Raw genomic sequence first — 24038 nt, forward strand, 5'->3', positions numbered from 1 at the left:
CTTTGGATTATTTTTAATGCTTGCAATCTCAAAAATATGTGTTTTAACATATATATAAGCGTTAAGTAGATGTTAATCGATTGTAATTTTTTTCCGATACGGTTGGTTTAGTCGAAATGGAAACTTTTCAAGTTGAAATCGTTAACAGTCGTTTTAAAGAAATTATCGCACGACTTGAATGCAGCAGCAGGACGATGCGGTCGTAAAGCTAAGCGTAATTACGTTGGTATGCATCGCACGGACGTCGAAACCAGTACAGTGTCGTACCTTCCTATGCGACTTTCAGAGAGGAGTACATTTCGAGAACTCAAGCGCTTGTTACTTAAATCGCTTTTTACTGAGTTTCCGCGTCCGACCGTTTTTAACTTCATTCGTTCCAAGACGTTGGACTTGGAAACGTTTCGCGCGATTCTTTTAAATTTGCGAACGATCAACACAGTTTATTTATTTAAGGAAAGTGGCCTCTTTCTCTCTCTCTCTCTCTCTCTCTCTCTCTCTCTCTTTCTCTCTTTCTCTGCTTTTTCTTCTTTTTTTTCCCTTAATTGAATGACCTCTTTCTTTCCTCATTTCAAGTAAAATCCGAAGGAAATGCATTGAAATAAATTGCATTACTTAAAAGAACTCTTTTTTCGTACTACGATAAAATTATATTTATTTATTTATTTATTTAGAGTGAGAGAGGGAGAGAGAGAGAGAAAGAAAGGGTGGTAGAGCAGAGGGATGGTGTAAAGGAAAAAAGAAAAACTAAAAGCGAAAAGGGGAAACAAAATTTCCCCTGATATACACTATTTGAAAATCCTCATCTCGTTTCAAACATCAACGATGAATACGTCGAGCAAGAAAGGTGGGGTTGGGGAGGGTAAAATGAAGCGGGGAAAGTGGTAAACGTGTTTAAGAACGGTGATGGTAGGCGGAGAATGGATGGGAAACTGTTTACCTCCTTTTCGATTCGATCGAAAGAGTTAGAGAAAGAAACTACGAGGACATCTAGAAATAGGAGATAAAGAAAAGTGAGAAGGAAAGAGAAAAAAGTATACGGATAGTTTGAGGGGGTGTGGAGAGGGGAAAGAGAAGGAGAAGGAGGAGGAAGAGGAGGAGGGGATGGTTAAGCGTGCAAACACATACGAGCGTATTGTTAGTAACGTCTCTACTCGGTCCCGTTCGAGGCAAATCCAATTATTCGAAACGAGACCACAAGCTTTCACGGTCTCGTTCAAACCCATCTATTTATACGACGTGAGAGCGAAAGAGATAGAACGTTTGTGCGTGTTTGTACTTATATATCTGTATATGTATGTATGTATCTGTATTTGAGAAAGAGAGAGAGAGAGAGAGAAAGGGGTCGAGGATCGAGAGGGTTGGAAGCTTTCCGTTCGTAGCTCTGTGTAGGTTCAGCGAGAGTAGGTGAGATAGGAGAAAGCGATGAAGGAAGAGAAGAGGAATGAGAAGTGGTGGTGTAGGAGTTAAAAGAGAGAGAGAGAGAGAGAGAGAGAGAGAGAGAGGGGTAAAGGGAATGGAGAGGGAAAGTGATGGTGAAGTACACGCTCGAAACACGCGTAACGTTACCCTTCCCTTCTCTATATCTTGCTCGCACGCTCATTCGTTGTGACCGCAGACATTCGTATATGCTCGTTCGTTCATTCGTTTCGTACTGTGTTAAGTACTAAGTTCGTTCGTATGGTTGATACGGTTGCACGTGGAACCGTTGCAGCGGAATCGTGAAAGCGGTGCGATAGAATAAGAGACAACAGTACACGTGCTAGCTCTAACGTAGAAGCTACAGCTTGGATAGACGTTTACCGCGCTAGTTTTAGCCTCATCGTTCGACTCCACCACCCTCGGTTGCCTCTTCTAACGCTCTCTCTCTCTCTCTCTCTCTCTCTCTCTCTCTGTTCATCCTCTTCATCCTCCTCGACGATCCTCCTATGGCAGGGAGCAAATGCACTTAGCCGTAATCGTAGCCGCGGGCGAACTGCCGGCATACTAAGCCGACGACGGCCTCAATAGCTCGCTTCCGTGCCGTCCGCTCGACGTTATCGCCGTTTAATGGCAGGTACACACGTTCAATGGTAAGCAAGTATGGCCACGTATCGATATTCCCGATACATAAACAAGTACGAATGCCAAATAACGTTTAATACCTGATACGTGCTATACGTTGATTCTTCAAATGAGTTTTCGAGGAAATATAAATAAATGAATGAATAAATAAATAACGCATTTAACGTGACGAGGATAATATGATAGGTGTTGATATGTAACTAAATTGTAGATCTTGATATGATGTAACTAAGAATGTCAGCTATGTTTTAATGCTTCAATACACATCCATTTCGATCTTCGAAATCCTTTAAAAAAAAGAAAAAAAAAATAAAGAGAGAAAGAAATAACACATTTAGTATGACAATGATACTAGACATTATTAATGGTATTTCTTATCACGAATATCAGATGTGTTTGATGTTTATACATGCATATTATAAGTTTCGCTTTTTGAGATATTTACAGAAAGAAGTAATAACACATTTAATATGACGAAGATAGTAGATATTATTGATGATATTCTCGATACGTAACTATGAATATCAGCTACGTTTTGATGATAATGCATTTTGATTTTCGAAATGCTTTGAAAAAGAAGGAAAAAAAAAGAAGAAAAAGAAATAATACATTTAATGATAATAGATATTATTAACGATATTATTATTACGTAACTATGAATGCCAGGCATGTTTTGATGCTTTTACATGGATATATTTTGATTTTCGAAATGTTTCAAAAAAAAAAAAGAAAAAAAAAATAAAAGAAAAAGAAATGAAAGATTTAATATGACGATGATAATGGGCATATATTCTTGATACGTTGCTACTAATGCAGTTATGTTTAGATGCTTATACAAACATGCATTTGAATTTCCTAGATGTTTGGCAAAAATAAAAATAATATATTTAATATAAAAAAGATATAATAGGCTTTATTGATGATATATTTTTGATAAATAACTACTAATGCTATTTATATTTTAATGCTTATACATACATACATGTATTACGCTTTTCGAGATATTTGAAGAAGAAGAAAAAAAGATAACGAATAAAATTACACATTTAAGAGAGAGAGAGAGAGAGAGAGAGAGAGAGAGAGAGAGAGAGAGAGAGAGAGAGAGAGAGAGAGAGAAAAGAGAGACAGAAAGCAAGTGTATTAAATAAATAAGATAACAGATATTTTTTAATGACATCTTTTAGCTGAACAAACACAGACGAAAAGAGCCTAATGCAAGAATATATAAAGAGAAACAGTCAGACAAATAGTAACCTACATGACAGAGACTAGACAGGATGGAGTTAAAATTAGGAGGCTTCTTGAAATGACAGAATTGAATGTTCTCCGTACGATATCCGGGATGAACATAATTGGTTAAAAAGAGAGAAAGAGAGACAAGTGAAAAAATATTCTATGGAAATGCAATAAGTAGAGAATATTAAATGATGGATATATAGGTATGTATAAAACGTTAGAGAAATTAAACGAATGAAATTAAACGAATGCACAAAATCGAATGAGCGAGTAAGGAATGAAAATGCTATTTACTAAAATAAATACAAAATATTGAAATGACAGCTCATACATATGTTATATGAAATATGAAATAATTCGATAAAATTAATGAAAGAAAGAACACGATTGTGGCGTCTTAAAGAAAAAAAAAGGAAAAAAAAAAAAAAAGAAAAAAAAATCATACGACATTTTGAATCGATACACTTGTTAAAACATTATATTGTCTCACTATGAATCGTTCGAACAAAATTTCTCTTTCTTTCTTTCTCTCTCTCTCTCTTTCTATATAATCGAGATACCTTATTTTCTCTATATATTGCAGTATATACGATCATCTCGTAAGATGGTTTCAAAATAATAATAATTTTTACGAAAGTGTAAATGAAAGAAAAAAGAAAAAAAAAAAGAAGAAAAGAAAAGAAACAAAAAAAAATATACGAATAATACAGAAGGAAAAGGAAAGGAAGAAGAAAAGAAAAAAACAAGAAAAGTAAAAAAAAAAAAACGAAATAGAAATAGAAAACTACCGATATATGAAACTCTCCACGGTTTTCATTTTGGCCATTTCAAGTTCGGTACAGCGCGTCGAAACGTTGTACCGGCGTTAGAGTGTTACGTACGTTCTCTCGAATTCAATCTCGTTCTCGTACGAAGAAAGAGAGGAAAAGAGCAACAGAATCAAAGAGAGAAAGAGAGAGAGAAAGTAAAGCTTTTCGCAAGTCTCTTCTCGCTTTGGCACTACCGATCTGGCCTTATCCTCGTCTCTCCTCGCACGCTACACGACGCGTTTCAATTTGCCGTACGACCCATTTTTCCGAGTATATCGCGACGAAAATGCGATCGATCGACATCCCCTTCCCTCCCTTTTCTTTCTCTCTCTCTCCCCCTCTTTCTCCTTATTCTTTTTCAAACGTAACATAGTAGCATTCACCAATACAAAGTAACTAGGGCCACAAACGATATCGTTCATATTTTAGGTCGGTGTTTGCCATCACCAAACAATTCCGTGGGGTTTGGCAAGCACCTCGACACTGCATACGATCGAAGCAGAGTGAAGCAAAGAGAAGGGTCTCTTTCTCTCTCTCTCTCTCCCTCTCCCTCTCTCTCTCTCTCTGTCTCTCTCTTTCTATGCCAGACCGGCGTCTGTTTGTCGCGCGTCGTTTAATGAGCCAGGAATGCTGAGGATTTTATCGCCGCAGAACTCTACGTATGTATGTATGCATGTATATACGACGAATGGAGGAGAATAGTGGCTACATACAGTTTGATTGTATGCATAATACGTGTACGTCCACGAATCGCGTAAAACGCAACTTCCTACGAATTCGTGATTCCATTTTAATGGCCATAGACCACACTAGAAACTCTCAGTATTCTCAATTTATGTCTCGGTTCATTGATTTTCTAGTTTTACAACGATCGAGCAAACTTCGTTAATGATTCATTACTCGAATTTGAATATATTTTTCACTAATTGAGAGATCATTAATTTCTTTTTTTCCCTTCTTTTCTTTCTCTCTTTTCTTTCTTTTTTTTCCCCTTTATTTCATATTCTAACATTAAGAATTATTAAATTCCATCGTAATGATGTCAATTTTATGATTATCGAAGATCTAATTATTAATGTAATTTTAACTGAGATCTATTTTTCTATATTTTATTATTATCGAATTAAATAAACTAAAATCAAACTAACGACTAAAAGTATGTTTTTTTCTTTTCTTTCTTTTAAAAAGTATCCAAATTAACAACTAATATTAATAAAAATATATCTAGGTAATTATAAGGTTAATATAATAAAAAATCAATATCGTCTTTATTCAGTTCTATACTATATTTCTTTTCTAAAATGAGTAGTAAACTCGATATCTTGTAATAGATCAAGTAAAATTACATGTTTATCGTTCATATCACATAATTGTAATATCTAATTATAATATAAATTACACACACACACAGATAGACAAATAAATACACACACATATATATATACCTATTTCATCGTATCGAGGTTTTGACGAAAAATATATAAACGATCACATAGTATACCTACAAAGAATGTTTATTAAACAAAATTATTTTTGTATTCTTTCATCTCCCTTTTTTTTTCTCGATAGAATAAGAAAGGTACACGTAGACAAAGAGATAGACAAAGAAAGGAATCAGTAGGAGGCGCAAATCCAGATACATTATCCAACCTAACCATAACAGTAGAGAGCGAACAATCAGCCGGTCTGGCAAACGGAGGCGAACTCCCTTGGTGGTCCCTTATCCCGTCTTGTACACGGCCTAGTATACCAAGCAGCTTCTTTCCTCCTCCTCTTCCTCCTCCTCCTCCTCCTCCTCCTTATTCTCCTCTTCCCTTTTCATCCTTCTCCCTTACACGTAGAAAGGGCGGTGCACGGGGTGCACGCGAACGAAAGCTCCCGACGGGTGAACGATTCACCCCCCACGGCGAACGCCAACAAGGCCATACCGTGCATGCTCTGTTAAAGCAGCAGGACGTGCACGTACCTTGAATATCACGATTACTATAAGGAACATTTTTAGGTTGGCTTCGAATACGTTGGCTCGTTATATCGACGCCAAAGTGGCCCTTGGCCTTTAGATCGCTTCTTAAACTGGAATCGATTTTCGATTAACTCGAAAGAACAATTACCACAGGATTATCCTTTGTTGTTGGTCGAAATATCCCTTTTCTTTTTGATATTATTTAGAGTATTAATTAAATACTTTCTTTTTGCTTTTTTTTTTCTTTGTTTTCTTTGTTTTCTTTGTTTTTCGTTCTTATAAACAAGAAAAAAGAGAAAGGTTATATATTTGCGAAACTCATACTAGACGCTGTAGAATCAACGATCCGTTCTTACGTCTGTCGATTCGATGATATTTCGTAAAACAAAAAGAAAAGAGAACTCTTAATTTGTTTTCATTTACATATCTTTGAATATGTAATTTTATAATAAATAAATAAATAAATAAATAAATAAATAAAAATAGTTTATGATCGGCATCAAATCAACAATCAAGTTTCGAGTAATTGTGAAAGAGGAAATAAAATTTTCATCATTTTCATGAACATTAACTTTCGTAATATGTATGAATAATTAATTCGTTCGTTTGCGAATACAATGGAACTAGGACTTAATCAAATTCATATATCAAATTTACACCGGATTATAAAATTAAATGATGTTTATGCGATTCGATTATAAATCACGATAGAATATAAATTTGTTTTTTCGACCCTTATAAAAGTTCGTTCGAACAACTATCAAAGTAAAAGAATGAAAGCTGCTGTCACTCCGAACAAATTCATTTCGCACTAGCCGTCGACAAATACGCGTACGCGTTTAACCTCGCCGAAATTGGTGAGAGGGAAGGGATAAAGGGTAGAGAAGGGTAGGGAAGGAAAAATGAAAGGTATGGGTAGGAAAAAGGGGTAGGGGATTCGGACATGCGTAAAATTGAAATTTTTGTTAGCGTCCGAGTAAAAAGCGATTTAGGAGTATAAAGGTATATTAAATGCGTTTGTTTGGCTTCATTATAGAATTCCCGCGTCTCTGTTATTTTGTGATGTGTTTTACCTCCTCCTCTTCCTCCATCTCCTCTCTTTCCCCTATCCACCCCCTTGCTACCGTCACTCTTTCCTTCAACAGCCGTCGCTTGCGTGTCGATCGAACATAGGGAACGTTTCCGCATTTTATCGGAGAAACGTCCAGTGCGTTCAACGAACTGTTCGTTGTTTTCTTCTTTTAGCTGCTACTGTTGTTGTTGTTGTTGTTGTTGTTGTTGTTGTTGTTGTTGTTGTTGTCGTCGTCGTCGTCGTCGTTATTGTTGTTATTGTCGTTGTTGTATCTATTTTTGTCCTATTTATTTTTTTACTTTTTTCTTTAACATAGTACCGAAGCAACTACTTTTCTTATCTCGATAAAAAAGACATTTTTTAAATTGAACATCGAACTTGACGATTAAATTGAGCTTACCTTGACATCGTTACATTTATTTATTTATTTCTTCTTTTTTTTTATTTTTTCTTTTCCTTTTTTCTTTTCTTTTTTTTCATCGGACATCGATGTTAATGTTGATCAGGGAAAGAAAAAAAGAAAAAAAGAAAAGAAGAAGTAAATTATTACACAGGTACGTGAATTAAACTAAATCTTAGAAAAACCTCGTCTTAATCTGTCATGAGTCAATATTATTTTCAGCTCAAACTGTTGCAAGTTGAAGACTCTCTCTCTCCTCTCTCTCATTTTCTCTCTCATTCTCTCTTTCTCTGTCATTCTCTCTCTATCTCTCTTTGTCTCTGTTGCTCTTGTTCATTCGCATCGTACTGGTATACACGCACATTTACCGCGGCAGTATCTCCGGATTTGCCAGACGATCTTGCGACTAGGAGCGAGTAATGCGGCTTCTAAGCGTCGAGGCAAAATGCCATCGCGACTGCAACGACGCGGTTAATAGGCACCTTTCCTACGAGGTTGCGGCAACTGCGTTAATTAAAACTACGTAATGTCACGCAACGGTTAAAGCGCCGCCTCGTGAACTCAACCCCAACCTGTTTCTCTTCTTCTCTCCATCTCACTTCTCTCTCATTTCGAAAATCTTACTCGTATTTGGGTTACGCTAACACGTGGATAATCCTATTCGAGCAGAAATTGTAATGCCTTGTGTATATATATGTATATATATATATATATTTATATATATATATACATACATACATACGTATCTATGTATTATGTGTTTATCTTCTTGTATCACTGTTATCTGTATTATAAGTATGTATTATGAGGAAAGAAAAAATAAATGATAAGAAAGAAATGTAAAATAATTATCAGGATTTGATTTATGCGATAGACACTTTACGTAGAGACTTATATATCTCCATTTGTACAAATTGAATTTCTGATCAAATAGAATTCATTGGTCTAAAGATTCAAATACACTCGGATAAGGAATTTTTATATACATATATATGCATATATCATGTTCACAGGAGTTCATGTGATGAACTTTGGTAATAGAGCGTTATCAAAAGTTTCATATACGCAATGCAATATATTATTATTATTATCATTATTATTATTATTATTATTATTATTATTAATAGTAGTAGTAGTAGTAATAGTAATAGTAGTAGTAGTAGTAGTAGTAATAGTAGTATTAATAGTAGTAGTAGTATTAGCAGTAGTGGTAATAGCATTCCAAGTAAGTACTTAAAAAAAGGAAAAGAAAAAAAAATAATAATAATAAAGAAAAATGAAAAGAAAAAAAAATGTCCATATAACATAATTTAACACAGACGTTACGTAAATTGACATTATATATATTAACAAATTATTAAACAAATCGAATTAATATTATACGATCAAACGTGGTTTATCGATTCAAAAATTCATATACATACGATTAAATGAGGAATGTTGTGTAATATATATTATGTTCACAGAAAGTATCGCGGTAAACTTTGATAGTGAGAGCTATCAAAAGTTTCATGTACACGAACATATATATATATATATGTGTGTGTGTGTGCATATTTTCTATGTATATGTTAAGTAAATACGCATACGAGGGAATACGGCCAGCTGTTTTGTTTAATCAGAAAGTGAAGGTCCCCGCTCTTTGCTTGGCTCACGGCTACCGTTTGTTAGCAATGTTACCGTGTCTGTCCTCTTTTCTCTCTCTCTCTCTCTCTCTCTCTCTCTTTTTCTCTTTCGTTTTCTTTCTTTTTCTGTATTTCGTTCTATTCTCTTTCTATTCTCGCCTCTCATCGGCACTTCTTTTCCCTCGGCGACGTAGTACGTACGTACATACCCACTATTACTTGTTTCCCTGCATCTAGTTTTTTTCTTTCTCTGTTCCTGTCTACGGATTTGTTACAGGTATAAAAAGAAAAGTCAATGATACCTAGAGAAGGACCAAAGGGATTCCTCGAATACAAGTAAACTCAAGTTTACCGTTGCTACATCTTCCAACTTGAAGGATTTCTACTTCAAAGAAACATCGATGATAGTTCCTTTTACATTTCAATCGTTTCTTTTTTTTCTTTTTTTTTTTTCTTTTTCCCCTTTGAGCATTCCAAAGGGGATGAAATAATTCGTAATTTTTTTTGTTTGTCTTTTTCATTTCAATTTTCAATTTTTTTTCCTTCCCCCTTTTTTTTCGTGCTTTCATAGATTATTAACACGAGTCCTGCTCGTGGATGATGTCGTTTGATTGTCTTTTCCTGAATTGTTAGAAAATCTTTACTCTTTGAGGATGACGTTATAGAAAGAAAGTTCAACAAGGGTTGAGAGAAGAGTAGAGTAGTAGAGTATAGTAGAGTAGAGTAAAGTAGAAAAGAAAAGAGGAGAGGAGAGGAAATAAGAGAAGAGAAGAGATCCATGACGTAAATGTGTTCGAATACTTTTTTCTTTTGCGAGACGTTGAGTTAGAGACGAAGAGACGAGGTCAAGGAACGACACAAAGGACGGAAAAGTTTCTCTCTTCGTGGCGGCAGCCACCATGGAAACGGAGAGACGAGAAGAGAAGTGACGGGCCGGGTAGGGCAGGGCAGGGCAGGGTAGGGCAGGGCAGAGCAAAGCAGAGCAAAGCAGGGCAGGGCAGGGCAGGGCAGGGCTAGGGGTCGGGCTAACCCAAGCGGGCGATTCGTGCCGTCGCAACGAGAAAAGAACGGAAGGTTTATTTTTCAGACGAAGAAGTGGGCAGCAGTGGGAGGGAAAGGAGGGAAAAGGTAGATGAAGGGAGGGGGGAGGAGCAGAGGACGAGCTAAGATTTATGTCGGCTCTCACCTGCTGACGCGAGCACGCTTTTTCTACGCGTTAGCAGGAACGGTACACGAGCGACGAGCTCAAGAGGAAGGACGACAACGACTGATACCGATTTACAATTTCAACCCACTACCCTTCTTCTCCCCTCTTCTCTCTGTCTCTTTTTCTTTCTCTTTCTCGTTTTCGCTTTTTCTCTTTCTCTCTTTTCCTTTCTTTCTTCCTCTCTCTCTCTCTCTCTCTCTCTCTCTCTCTCTCTCTCTCTCTCTCTCTCTCTCTCTCTCTCTCTCTTTCTTTCTCTTTGTAGATCTCGACAGCTACGAGAGAGTACGCGAGCTGGCTATCATAAATAATTCCTTCCTTTTTTTTGCGGCAAGAGCAGCACCCTTGCTACCGGGAAGCGAGAACAAAGAAACTCGCGTTCTCCGCCATTTTGATGCATATTCCACGGGTACGGGAGGTGGAACCTTTCCTTTTCTTTGCTCTCACATAGGTGCGAAGGATTCCCCAGCGGTCCGAATTAATGGTAGAACGTGACAGACCTTTGAAAACGGAAAACTCACATCCAACGTCGTCAACTATCCATTAATTTTATCGGATCTATCGAAGGGACGAGTAGTAAATAGATCTAGTGATCGGAATTCTTTCAACGTATATGTACATATATAGGATACATTGTGTATGAATATATATATACACACGTACATATATATATATGTATATATAGATGGTACGTTGAGAAAATATCGTCGTATATCAAATGATCCTTAAAACTTTCGCATCTTTTGACGTTGGCAGACATCGGCTGTTGAACGACCCGTAGCCGGAAAACGAACCGTGTAAAATGTGGCCGGACTCGATCGGACTTTCTTCGATATCGACGTCTCGCTGAAAATGGAATTACGGGGGCCCGAGAAGTTTCCTTTAACGCCACTCAAGAGCTGGCACGCTTCCGGATGCCGCCTGAGACTTGCTAGTTTTAAAACTCTGAAAATATCTATACTATTACCTCTCTCTCTTTCTCACTCTCTCTTGCTCTCTCTTTCTCCCTGTGGTGCAAGAGTTTTAATCTTTACGTACCACCGAACACTAATACCAAGAACGACCATAGCCATCACCAGCAGCACTTTACTCACTCTCAACGTTTTATTCGCTCCTGCAGCAAAAGGCAATTTAGTTTTGTTTTAACTACGTTCACCGTCGAAACTTCGTCATTCAACGGGGATTACTAGCACGTAACAGCGGGTTAGGACGTAGCATGGATAACACGTGGAATTATCGATCCTCGATGTATAGACCTGTATCTACCTTTTTTTTTTTCTTCTTTTATTTTTTTTTTTTTTCTGTCTTTTTACTTCTTTTTTGTTTTTTCTTTTTAATAGTACAGCAAAACGGTATATTCTTAAAAATTAATCGCGACTTCGAAATGTTATTAATGTGCTTTTAACATTTTCATTTGAATTATAATGAAACATTATTATTACTTAAGCTAAAAAGGTGGATTGAGTAAAGAGGGGAAGGTCGAAGTTAGGGGAGAAAAAAAAAGAAGAAATTAATTCTCGCTATTCGTAAATATCATATTTCATACATTCGACTTTTACATTATTACAAGAATATATATAAAATTGAAACGAGAAAGGAGAATGGAAGTGGTTCACCGTGAGAGAATAGTTCGGCTGCGCAAACCGAGCGATAGGTCGATGCTTCTAATTAAAGTTAAATAATCGTGCGCTCGGGCAAACCATGAATACGAGCCCCTGGGGAGCTCGTTTGCACCCTGGTCTGTTCGAGCTTGCCACTACCCCGAGGCCGAACATACCCCATGACCGTATCTCGTGACAACGCGCCGCGTTACGAAGCGTTCTTGTCCTAGGAAATTTCCAGAGACCCTCATCCTCTCTTTCTCTCTCTCTCTCTCTCTCTCTCTCTTTCACTCCCTCTTTCTATCAGCATCTCTGTGTTTCTCTCCCTCTATCTCTGTCTCTCTCTCCTGAATTTTCCAGCTACTAACACCTAACACGCACGATCTGCTCATAGCGAAGTTGTCCTCGAATACGAGAAGAGAACATTGTCATCCCGTTAATTTAATTATTATATTTGCTCGAATATTGTTCAACCAAAATTGTATATATATATATATATATATATATTGTTTCTACTGTTCGTAAAAAATATATGACCAAAGGGAAGACAATGAATTCATTAGCGTAATATAAATATTGCAGGATTATTCGACCGAGCAGAAAATCAAAAATAAGAAAAAAACAAAATACGCTTTTTAGATAATTAATGAAGTTTACGTGAATCTGTGAAATTAAATAATTGATGAAGGTTTCGTTTATTCGAAAGAAGATACAAGACAAAAGCAAAAAAGAAATGTTTGCATGAGACATTAAGTAAAAATAAAAGGATCAAGGATGAACTTGGTTCTAAATATCTTTCCTTTGTTTTTTTTTCTTTTTCTTTCTTTCTTTTTTTTTTCCAAGTGAGAATTTTCGATCGTCATCGAATGGTCTACGTGACCGATTATATCCCTTCCTCTCTCTCTCTCTCTCTCTCTCTCTCTATCTCTCTATTTCTTTCTCACTCCCTTCCTCGGATCTACCAGCGACCGGTTTCAATTTGCAGGTCGGGTTATTTCGTGCTACCCAAATGGCGAGCACAGCAGCAAGAGTGCCGGGCAGTGGTAGCAGCCGCGACCGACTCTCGCGCACTCGCCGGCAATTTGCAATTTCCTGCCAATTCTACTATCTCGCGTACTGTACGTACGTATGCCAGCAACGCGCGTATGGCAACGCCATATATACTTTCTGTACTCTTAATTTAGAAATGCCGAAAACCGCGTTTGCTGTTTTTTCTTTTCTCTCTCTCTCTCTCATGAATTCGAGACACTATTCCTTTTGTTTCTTATTCTTTTTTTTGTTCTTCTTTTTTTTTGCATTATTCCAAAAAGTCACTGTGCAAATTGAGATAAAATTTATTAATCGATTATTTGCGAGAGTTTTTTCTTTCTTTTCTTTTTCTTTTTTTTTCGTTTCCCTTCTTTTGTTTGTTTTTTCTTTTTTTTTTTCTTTTTTTTTGCGAATTATATGGAGAAAAGAAAGAAAAAGTAAAATAAGAGAAAGGAAGAAAGAAAAAAAGAAGAAGAAAAGAGAAACGAACGCACTTATTCTACCTACATATACTACTTTACGGAAAAGTTAATCATTAATACACGACTTATGTGAGAAATCAAATGGTTATACAAACAGACGGAGAATTATTAAAGGAAATTTCGCGCTGTTGCAAGTGGCACGACAGATATACATCGGAAATACATATATACATACATACATACATTCATATATGTATACATATGTATGTACATATGCACATAAGTACATACGTACATAAGTACATACACACACACATATATATATATATATATATATATATATCCGTACACGTTGAGAGAGTCGCGTGTAGGAATGTAACAGAGTACGAAGGCAGGATGTACAGGCTCGTTGCTTGCCTCTGTCTGTCTGCTTGCCTGTCTGCCTGCCTGCCAGCCTGCCTGCCTGCTTGGTTGCCTGGCTGCTTGCTCTGCTACAGAGATAAACCCTCCGACTAGCAAATGGCCTCCGCAAATGGCTAAGCCTGGTGAGACGCGTTTGGCGCCCTACCGTGTAGCACAGCGTGTACGTACACGTTGTACGAACAATGGAGTTTCGAAAGTTTACCAAGATAATTAGAGGAGAAAGAAACATCTGTCTCTAGCGTCGTCGATAACAGAGATCTTTCCAATTGATTCGTAGGCATTGATATATAATGTAGCAAGAACAGTCTTACATCATCTTCAAAGTATTTTATAAGTACATAATATTGCATTTTAATTATATACGATTGTGTCCTCCTATCTGATTATATATACTTTTGAAATTTATCCCTCTCCTTTTTTATTATCACTTATCGTTTTATATATATATATATGTACTTTCTCTATCTCGTATATTTCTTCTATTGTAAATGTATTCTTCTCTCTTAATTATATATTTTGCAATTATTTTGCATAGTATTTTTCACATAAATACATTTTCTTTTCTATTTTTTCAATCTCCCTATATAGTTATTTCTTCTATCGTTAAATTACTCTTTGTTTTGTTATATATTGTTCATGTATTATTTTTATTTTTAACAAATATTTTTCGTTATCATTAATAATATTTTGTAATCGTTCGTGTCATATTTCGAGCATAACATATATCTTTTAATCTTATCTATTCTCTCTCTCTCTCTCTCTCTCTCTTTATGTTTTTGCTGTTGTTATTAATATCTTTATACATATCTAAATATATATTTACATAAATATATATATATATATATTTCTTCTATTTAATATTATAATTGTTCACATAGAAATAATGTATCTTGACATAAATAATTATTTCATTTTATTACCTTTATAGTCCGTACAAAATGTTTTATCATCGAACGCATGAATTTCTCTAATAATGGCAGTCGTGCGCAAAGAATCGAAAGACAAATGGGGTGGCACGATCAAACATCAAGCGTTACTCTCTACCCTCCTTTTGTTAGACAGAAACACGAACGCAGACTCGTCCTCACAGTTCGACGATCAAAATAATAATTACTCGGCATATCGTTACTTTCGATTTTGCCGGCATTCTGAGCACACAGATGCTTTCGTGTTTGGTTCGTAGTTGATTATATTCGGTAGATATCGGGGGTCCCCGAACGGAAGAGGGAGGACAAGGATGGGAGGACAAGGGAAGGCCTTTATGATGAGGCCAACTGCGCGGACATCGACTCTTTTCACGCTGTCGATGTTAATTAGTATCCATTATCACTCGACGCTGTTAATTTCCGTAGTGGTTCGTAAGCGACGTCACTTAGATTTTCAGTCACCTCACCCCATTCCCCTCCCCCCACCCCCCCCCCAACTCCCAAAGTATTGTCGAATAGTTGAGAAAATTAATGTGATCATTTATTAAACTTAATAACGTTTCTCTCATTTTCATTTGGCAATACTTTTCGTTCGTCTTTTAAAATCTTCCCTCTCATATTTGTTCTCTTTTATTTATTTATTTATTTATTTATTTGTTTAATGTTAATTAAATACGTAATGAAAATAATGTTGAGAATATTTAATATTATTTAGAGGATAAATAATAAGATCGTTATAATAACGATTTAATGATTTTTCTCTTTCAGCGTTATTAATGATCTAATTTCAAAGTGATCTAAGATATTAACGTTTACGAATGATTGAATGATCGAAATCAAAGGAAATACATAAAGGATCGAATCAGAAATTTCTATGATATATTTACATGCATATGTATAGATAGTTAAGTATCGACAAATACGTGACGCGCTCTTAATTAATACTGATTACCATCCAGGAATGGGAGACTTGCGGTGCAAATGTGGCAGCAATTAGCATCCCCAGGAAATTCGGCTACCGATATTCGACATAGCGCGGTTGGTACCTTAGTGATATCAATCGGGTAATATCGATAGCTGATAATAATTGATAAGTTAAAGCTTATCATCATCGGTACATAGGATGAGTGACAAAGGAGAAAAAGAGAAAAAAAGAGAGAGAAAGAAAAAGAGGGTGAAGGGGAAAGAGGGAAAAGCTATCGTTATATACATAAATACATGTGTATGACAAAAACAAATTAAATAAATTTATAACGACGTAAAATAAAATCAGTATTCGCATTAAATGAGACACATTTCATCTAAATTATTTTACATTTAAACTTATCAAATTGTTATCATCATTGATTACGGAATAAACGTGTTACGCTTTAACCGTCCAGCTGGTTTTATTATAACCCCGACATCTCGAATATTGAATATCGAATTTTATGTTTGCCCACCAAGGTTTTACTCAATCCTTTTTTCTTTATTCCTCTGTCTCCCTCCCTCCTCTCTCTCTCTCTCTCTCTCTCTCTCTTTTTCTTTCCCGTTCTCTTTTTCGCATTTCGATTTGCATTATAAATTGTCGGCGAGTATTGTAGACGAGCATAGAGCGAGAGATTTAATGGGATTCCTTCTTATACGTTTTCCAGGTAAGAGCAGGCAATTTGCACCGGTTGAATATTTTCCATCGCTATTTCCTACAATGGCGTCCAGCCAGCAGCGAGGCAACGAAAGGATGAGAAGGGGTAGAACAAAATGGGTGGGAGTAAAGGTGGAAGAGAAAGGACCTGGCGGAGAGTAAAGGAAGGGCTGGGGCTGCTCGATGTTGACGATGGCGGAAAGGAGAAGGCTACGCGGGGTGGGCACGGGCTGAGGAGGGGGAGTTGGAAAACGGGAGTTGGAGAAGACGACGGCAACCGTATAAGAACGGGGTTGAGAGCAAGAGAGAATCGCAGGTATTCTAGCAACCTCCTTTATTTCTAATTGCATCTCGAGTTAATGGAATACGCTTAACCGCCCAGCGTGACCGCGGAATTTGAACGCGTTTCACCCTTACAATTAAGCGCCTATCTTCGCCTTTTCGCCGTCGCCATCCTCATAGCAACTAGCCAACAGGCGGACTCGTGAAAATCACCCTAACGTTATCTACAACCGGTTTGTTCTTTTCTTTATTTTTCTTTCCTTTTTTTTTCTCTTGTTTTTTCTTCATCTTCGTTTTCTTCTTCTTTCTTTTTCAATTTTAATATTCTCCATTTAATATCGACGAATCATTAGTAACTTGACGATTATTGATAATTAATACATATAAATAATGTCAACTTGTTTGAGCTTTGTGATTTAGATTCTATTAATCATTCCGAGGATGATAATTGTTTAACTATTTTCATTTCATTCGAATCGTTTAAATATTTTTGAAGCTTGGGAGATATATATACGTATTTAAAAATCTTATTATATTAAATTTCTACGTGTCATTTAATATGACACGTACATTGTACGAATATTTTTATGTGCATAGAAAACGATGTCGACGTTTAACTTTCGCTGAAATGATGACGTATGGAAAGAAAAAAAATGAAGGAAAAAAGAAGGAAGAAAGAAGGAAGGGAAAGAAAGAAAGAAAGAAGACGCACGAGTTTCTCGTCGAGAAAAATAATTGAAAAGCCGGAACGAGATGGAAAATAAATTCAGACTGGCCGTCTTGGTTTCGTGGTTAAGAGCAAAGTTTTCCATACGTACCCATGTTTTTTCTTTTTTTTTTTTTTCTTTTTGTTTTTTCTCCAGTTTTCTTCTTCGTTTTTTTTTTCTTTTTATCGTTTTTGTTTCGTTTTCTTCTTTTTTTTTCTTCTTCCTTCTTCTCCTTCCTCTCGCAACAATTTCTTTTCTACGACTTCGTAGCCGTTAACCTCATAGCCATTGAGAAAATGGTGGAATGGGATGACGCTCTCGGGGCCAAGAGGCGTGGAGTAAGAGGGAGGGTGGGAGAAGGGTAGGAGGGTGAAAAGAAAAAGTTTTATCTCAGATAGTAACGTAGAAAAAGTTCTTCTTTATAAAAAACAAACATGCATGAACGCTCGTTTCCATGACTTTCGACCAGAAGTAAGAACTTTCGGATGATCGACAAAATAAATTATAATAAATATAAAGAAGCCGAATTTTGTGTTATAACATTTCAGCCATCGATTGCATTGATCATTTGATTTATTTGAATTGAAAAAAATTGGAAAAAAAAAGAAAAGAAAAGAAGAAAAGGAATTCTCAAATGCATCTTCGCTCCTTTTGTTTTTATTCTTGCTTTTTTTTTCTTCTCTTATTCTTTTTTCTTTTCTTTTCTTTTTTTTCAACGTACGAGTAATTACTTGAAAATTGCGTATTTACGTATGCATGACGAATGTCATGGAACTTACTCAGCTAATTAACGATCGTTATTACGTTATAAATATACTTTAAAGGGCGTGTTACGTTTCATTCAATTTCCTTCTACACACGCTATTACACTATCATCATAATGCTAATAATAACAATAGTTATATTAGGTACTATATTATGTATTACCATCATAATCATCATCATCATCATCATCATCATCTTTATTATCATTCATTCATATCATCATTGAATACAAAAAATACAGCGATATATATATATATATATATATATATATATATGCGACGTCGCAATTAACTTTTAAAAAGGATATTGCCAAGAAAACTTGTTTAGACAGGGGAACTCATAGTTTCGAAAGAAATTTGTTCACTTTGAAAATTATCGTCGTAATGTAAACTGAAATTAAACATATATTTGCCATTTGCTTTTCGTTAAATTATTTTAAAACGTATCAGTTTATTTAGCTTTCCAAGTTACTCGGGTTTCAGCAATAACGTGAAAAGCAAAACTAAAAGACGTATCTCGGGAAAATTCGTTCAGGAACAAACGAATACAAATTACCGGGGCCTCCCTTTGCACGACTAACTACGTACTGCGATATTCTCTTCCTCCCTTTCTCTTTCTATTTCTACCCCTTTTTCACAAACGACCGGTCCATTTGGGTAAAAGCACGCGAATTTCTGTGTCCTTTCGCATCTTTTCGCGTCTTTTCACATGAATCCAAATGTAATCGCGTTAAGGAAAGCAAAACGTACGACGTCGACGAGCTACGAATTTACACGGAAGACAGAACATATAACACGTGTTCTGGAACAAGGAACACGGAACACAGAATACCAAATATAGAACAAGGAACAGGGAACACATGTTCCGGAACGAAGAACATGGAACACGAAGCACAAATCACAGATCATTCAATCAATACCTCTCGATTATGCATATCTCTCTCTCTCTCTCTCTCTCTCTTTTTCATTTGTTCAAAGACTTCTTCTAATGTCTCTTGTAAAACTTATTGTATTAGAGCAATTTAAGTAATCTATAATTTATCGTTTGATCATAAGGAACAATAATACGAAATTTCATGTGGATTAAAAATTTACACAAATGGTATAAGAGAAATAAGGAAGTAACGCGCGAAACAACGCTCTTATATGATTAATAATAACATAGTATAAAGTATAATATTTCAAGTATAATACGATGAGAGATTAGATTATCAACGTTTTTAATTTTTAATTTTCTTTTTTTTTTTTTTTTTTTTTTTTTTACCAAGTAATGAAATAAGACAATTTATGAATAACGTCAAAGTTATGTTACACGTTCAAAGTTTTATCTATCTTCATCTGACACATTTTAATTCATAATAATTTCGCGAATAATTAAAACCCTCTCTCTGTCTCTCTCTCTCTCTCTCTCACCCTTACTTGTCTTACGAAACAATATTGTACGTAATTGAGGAAAACTTAAAAAGAAAAGAAAAAGAAAAAAGAAAAGAAAAAAGAAAAGGAAGAAAAAAATTATTAGGATAGTGATAACGTCTCCAAATATTTCCTCCTAAATTCCTCTTTGGACTTATCTGATACGGTCAATGAAATGTTTAAGAAGTTGTTAGATAATGATCGCCGCGTATAGGGCATCGATATACGACGATAGCAGAAATGGTCTTAAGGATCTTGGTGGTTTAGGAGGGGAATAGAAGAGAACCGAATATCACCACTCAGCTTAATAGACCAGTAAAGCGGAATTCCCTTAAGAGCTTTCGACGAAATACGAAATGAAGGTAGTAGAGAAGGAAGAGGAAGTAAAATAAAAAGAAGAAGAAGAATAAGAATAAGAATAAGAGGAAGAAGAATAAGGAGAAGTGGCAGAAAAAAGGAAAATAAAAAAGAAACGGAGGAAGGGTTGGAGAATAAGGGGAATTGGGATGGGAGGAAAAGAGAGGAAAAGAGGAGAGAGTAAAGGAGTTAGAGGGAGGAAGAGGGAGGTATAATCGAGAGGGCGAATAGCACGAAGGACGTCCGGTATTTTCTTTTCATCGTGTCGCGTCGTCTTGGAAAGTGGAGCATAGTCGACGGCGTCTTGAAAAAGTTGACTTTTTCTCGTGGAAAATCGTTACAGCGTTACGCGTAAGAGTCGGGCGGGATTTTTCTTCTATTCCTTTTTTCCAAGAAATAGAAAAGGAAAAAAGAAAAATAAGAAGAAGAAGAAGAAGAAGCGAGATACCAACGTGTCTCTATGTATATATATACAGTACATATACATAAGTCTTAGAAATCGATTTTCGATTTGTTTTCAATGTTGACGTGCGAATTGTGTGCGTAGCGAAACTCTATTCCGTGTCCGACTTAGCGAACGTTGTCGTAATTTTTTCGTAACCTTTTGTCAGAAAAAGAGAGACAGAGAAACAGAAATAGAAAGGAGAGAGATGGGATATGGAGGGGAGAAGGAGAAAAAGAAAGAAGAAGAAAAAAAAGCATGATAACTCGACGTTCGTCCGATTTGCGTCCAGACGGAAAAAGCATGGGAAAAGAAAATCCTAGCTGAATCGCGAGCTTCGCGAAGCTAATCGATGCTAACGACGCTTTAATAGCCAAAACGCGCTCGGCATGCTCGCGTTTTATCCTTTTTCTTCTTATAACAGTAACTCCCGAAAATTTTGGCACGAACGAGAAAGATCCGACTCGAATTACCGGATTCATCGATCTCTACGTGCTCTAGTTAACCAACCGGATGTATCAACTTCTTTCTATCTTTTCCTCTTGTTTTTCACATTTTCTTGCTGGAAAATACGACTTCTCTTCCTCTCTCTTTCTCTCTCTCTCTTCCACTCACTAAAAACTCACCCTTTCCACTCTTCCACTCTCGAATGCAGCATGACTTGAATATATAAGAAATGAATCTCTCTCTCTCTCTCTCTCTCTCCCTCCCTTTCTTCTTCTCAACGAGAATAAATACTGTATAAACCCTTAAGTTTACATCATTCGTTAGGTAGATTTTCGCAGAAATCGATAAACTACTACAGTGATGGCATTTTTCAAGCTTTTCATAATCCAGATTACTACATGGGTAAGGTCAAACCTTGAGAGTTAAGAATTATGGAACTATATATCTCGTTGTGTCCGCCATAAGAACAATCTATGAGGTCGGTGAATTAAAAATATCTGTGATATGGTAACATTGTTTGAGAATATAAGAATTCCAGGTATGCGTTTTCCGTAAAGCTGTACGCGATCATAGTTTAGCGAGTTTCATTGTGAAAGCTGTTAAGAGTATAAGAGAAAGAAAGAAAGAAAGTGAGAGAGAGAGAGAGAGAGAGAGAGAGAGAGAGAAAGATCGGAAGTAAAGAAAAAAAAAGGGACCACCAGGGTAGTAGCAGGGTGCAAACTAGAGGGATGTTGCGGAGTACGGATAAAAACTCGTAAACATCATCAACCTCCAACTCTTTTTCCTTTTCTCGTTCGTTGGAGACCGCAGAGTACGGACTCGGCATAAAGCACACCGTTGTCTCGGCGAAACCGGCCGAGCCAACGTAATTTTTCTCACTTTGCAAGTTCCACCGTAAATAATACCGCGTGCACACGGCCATCCGCGCATTTTCTCTTTCTCTTTCTCTTTCGCACGTAACATGCTTGTATAAGGGAGAACGCGTACCAAGGAACGATGTATTTCGTACTACTATCACGGGTTATAACAACCCACCACCTATTTCTTCCTCTTCTTCTTCTTCTTCTTCTTCTTCTTCTTCTTCTTCTTCTTCTTCTTCTTCTTCTTCTTCTTCTTCTTCTTCTTCTTCTTCTTCTTCTTCTTCTTCTTCTTCTTCTTCTTCTTCTTCTTCTTCTTCTTCTTATTCTTGAGTTCTTCCTTTTTCTTCGTGGTGGCCACCAGTTCGCTTTGGTCGTACTGCGTCGTAATCCGTGCACTCGTAACTCGTCGATGAAGAGAGAAAAAAGAAAGAAGAAAAAGAGAGAGAGAGAGAGAGAGAGAGAGAGAGAGAGAAGGCCACGATTTCACGATCCAAAAGATCTTCCACGTGGTAGCATTACACCAGATCTTCATATTTACGAGCGTAACAGCTTTAAACGAATAATAGGAATCGTTCGAGATCATCCCGATGACAAATTAAAGATTATTTATAAGAGTTCTTAGAACTTCTACCGTGCTAACGAAAAAAAAAAAAAAAAAAAAAAAAAAAGAAATGGTGGCGTGCAATAAGGTGTCGGCCCTTTCGTTGCTCGCAAAATTACAATTTTTCCATTCCCCTTGTGTGAGGGATACTACTGCTCATACTTTTCCTAGAAAACGCGTGTGGAAACAAATCGACGAGGCACAACGACGACGAGAGGCGGCAGCGTGTGTAATTTCGATCAGCTGTTCTCGTGCACGCAAACTCCCTCTCCTCCTATTTCTCGAACGCCCCCGCATACGTTTTTCATCGTAGAACTCTATTATATCGAGGGGTGGAGTTGCGATACAGCTGCGGGCTTTGGATTATCCAACGTTGACGGTCGAATACCAACGTCTATGTGGTTTGATTGACGCCTCTCTCTCTCTCTCTCTCTCTCTCTCTCGTGTTTTAACGCTTTTCGGACCTTTTTCGTTCGATGAAAAAATAGTTTATAAACGGGTCAGGCAATTGACACGTGCCGTTGCTTTTCTCCGACCTGCGGGTTTCTATTTTCCTTTTTTTTCCTCTCTCTCTCTCTTTTCTTTTTTTATTATTACTTTCCCCCCTTTTCTTTGTTCTTTTTTTTTTCTTTTCGTTCAAAGCTTTTGCGGCTAGCTTATCGTTGCTTTTTCGTCACCCATCGTTCCAGAATTTTCACGGTTGATCGCCCGTACGAGAACAAGCTTTTCATATGGCATCAAGTGAAATTCAAAAGCAAATCGTGATTTTTCACCCACCATAGCCGGGAGTGTCTTATGCAATAACTATCTTTAAATAAAAAAAAAAAAAAGAGAAAAAAGAAAAAACGTTTGCCCGTATATAAGCTTTGATGGAAATCGACTTTTCCAATTTTGTTTCATGTTCTATGTGAAACTTGACGTTTTTTAAATATGTTCGTGTAAACTTTTTCTCGTTTTTCTTTTTTTCTTTTTTTCCTTTTTTTCTTTTCGCAATATAGTAACAAATTTTGATTGAATCAAATCTAAATCCCCACGTTTTAATATTTCGATCTTTCGATCGCTAAAATTTCATCCTTCTTAACTTAATAGTATTTAAAAGGATATACGATTTGTTATGAAATATTGTTTAATATTAAAAATGAACGAAACGACTTGATAGATTTTATCGAAAGAAATTTCTTAAAACAAGCACTAATAATTATTATAGTATACGAAGTATAGTTTTGATATATATATATTTATTAATTCACGTCATTGATTTATTCATTGATGAAAAATTCATAATATCAATATTATGATAATGTATTATATTTTTTCAAAATTACTACGACGATAAGAGTCAAGGAATTATCTAAAAAATTTCTATCAAAGTTCAAAAAAGAAGAAAGAAAAAAATATTAGATATCGAATTGGATATCAAAATTGTTCTAGCTTCCATTCTCGATTGCATATATTTGACATTGAACTTGAATTAATTTATATAAACTCTCTATGATTAATGTATCTCTATGATACATATGTATATGTATATATTTATATATATATAGATATTATATAAATGGTTTCTCTTAGAATTCGATTGATGACTCATAAGTCTTGAAGGAGGCACAATCTCGTTCATCATTTACATAGAGTAAGGCAATGCTTTCCTTTCTCCTTAACAGACACGATGTTACAACATGGACTTTAATAGGCTAGTAGATGCTTGCTTAGAATCTATACTCTGTTACGATTTCACAGATATACCATTATTACGTACATATATTATCC

At 36.2% G+C, this 24038-nt stretch overlaps 1 protein-coding gene across 4 annotated transcripts in view; it reads left to right on the plus strand.

The window, feature by feature from the left end:
* The window catches only part of LOC124956703 (Krueppel-like factor 6), a 308239-nt gene that overhangs the window by 191618 nt on the left and 92583 nt on the right, over positions 1-24038 (plus strand). Inside the window, exon 1 of one of the 4 annotated variants that reach the window (XM_047512870.1) lies at positions 16688-16711. The exons of the other annotated variants lie outside the window; for them this stretch is intronic. The gene's annotated coding sequence lies outside the window, so the exon portion shown is untranslated. Of the gene's footprint in view, positions 1-16687; positions 16712-24038 lie in introns of those variants that run through there. 4 annotated transcript variants of the gene reach the window in all.

This window comes from Vespa velutina, chromosome 23 (genome assembly GCF_912470025.1).
Source record: "Vespa velutina chromosome 23, iVesVel2.1, whole genome shotgun sequence".
Classification (NCBI taxonomy): Eukaryota; Metazoa; Arthropoda; class Insecta; order Hymenoptera; family Vespidae; genus Vespa; species Vespa velutina.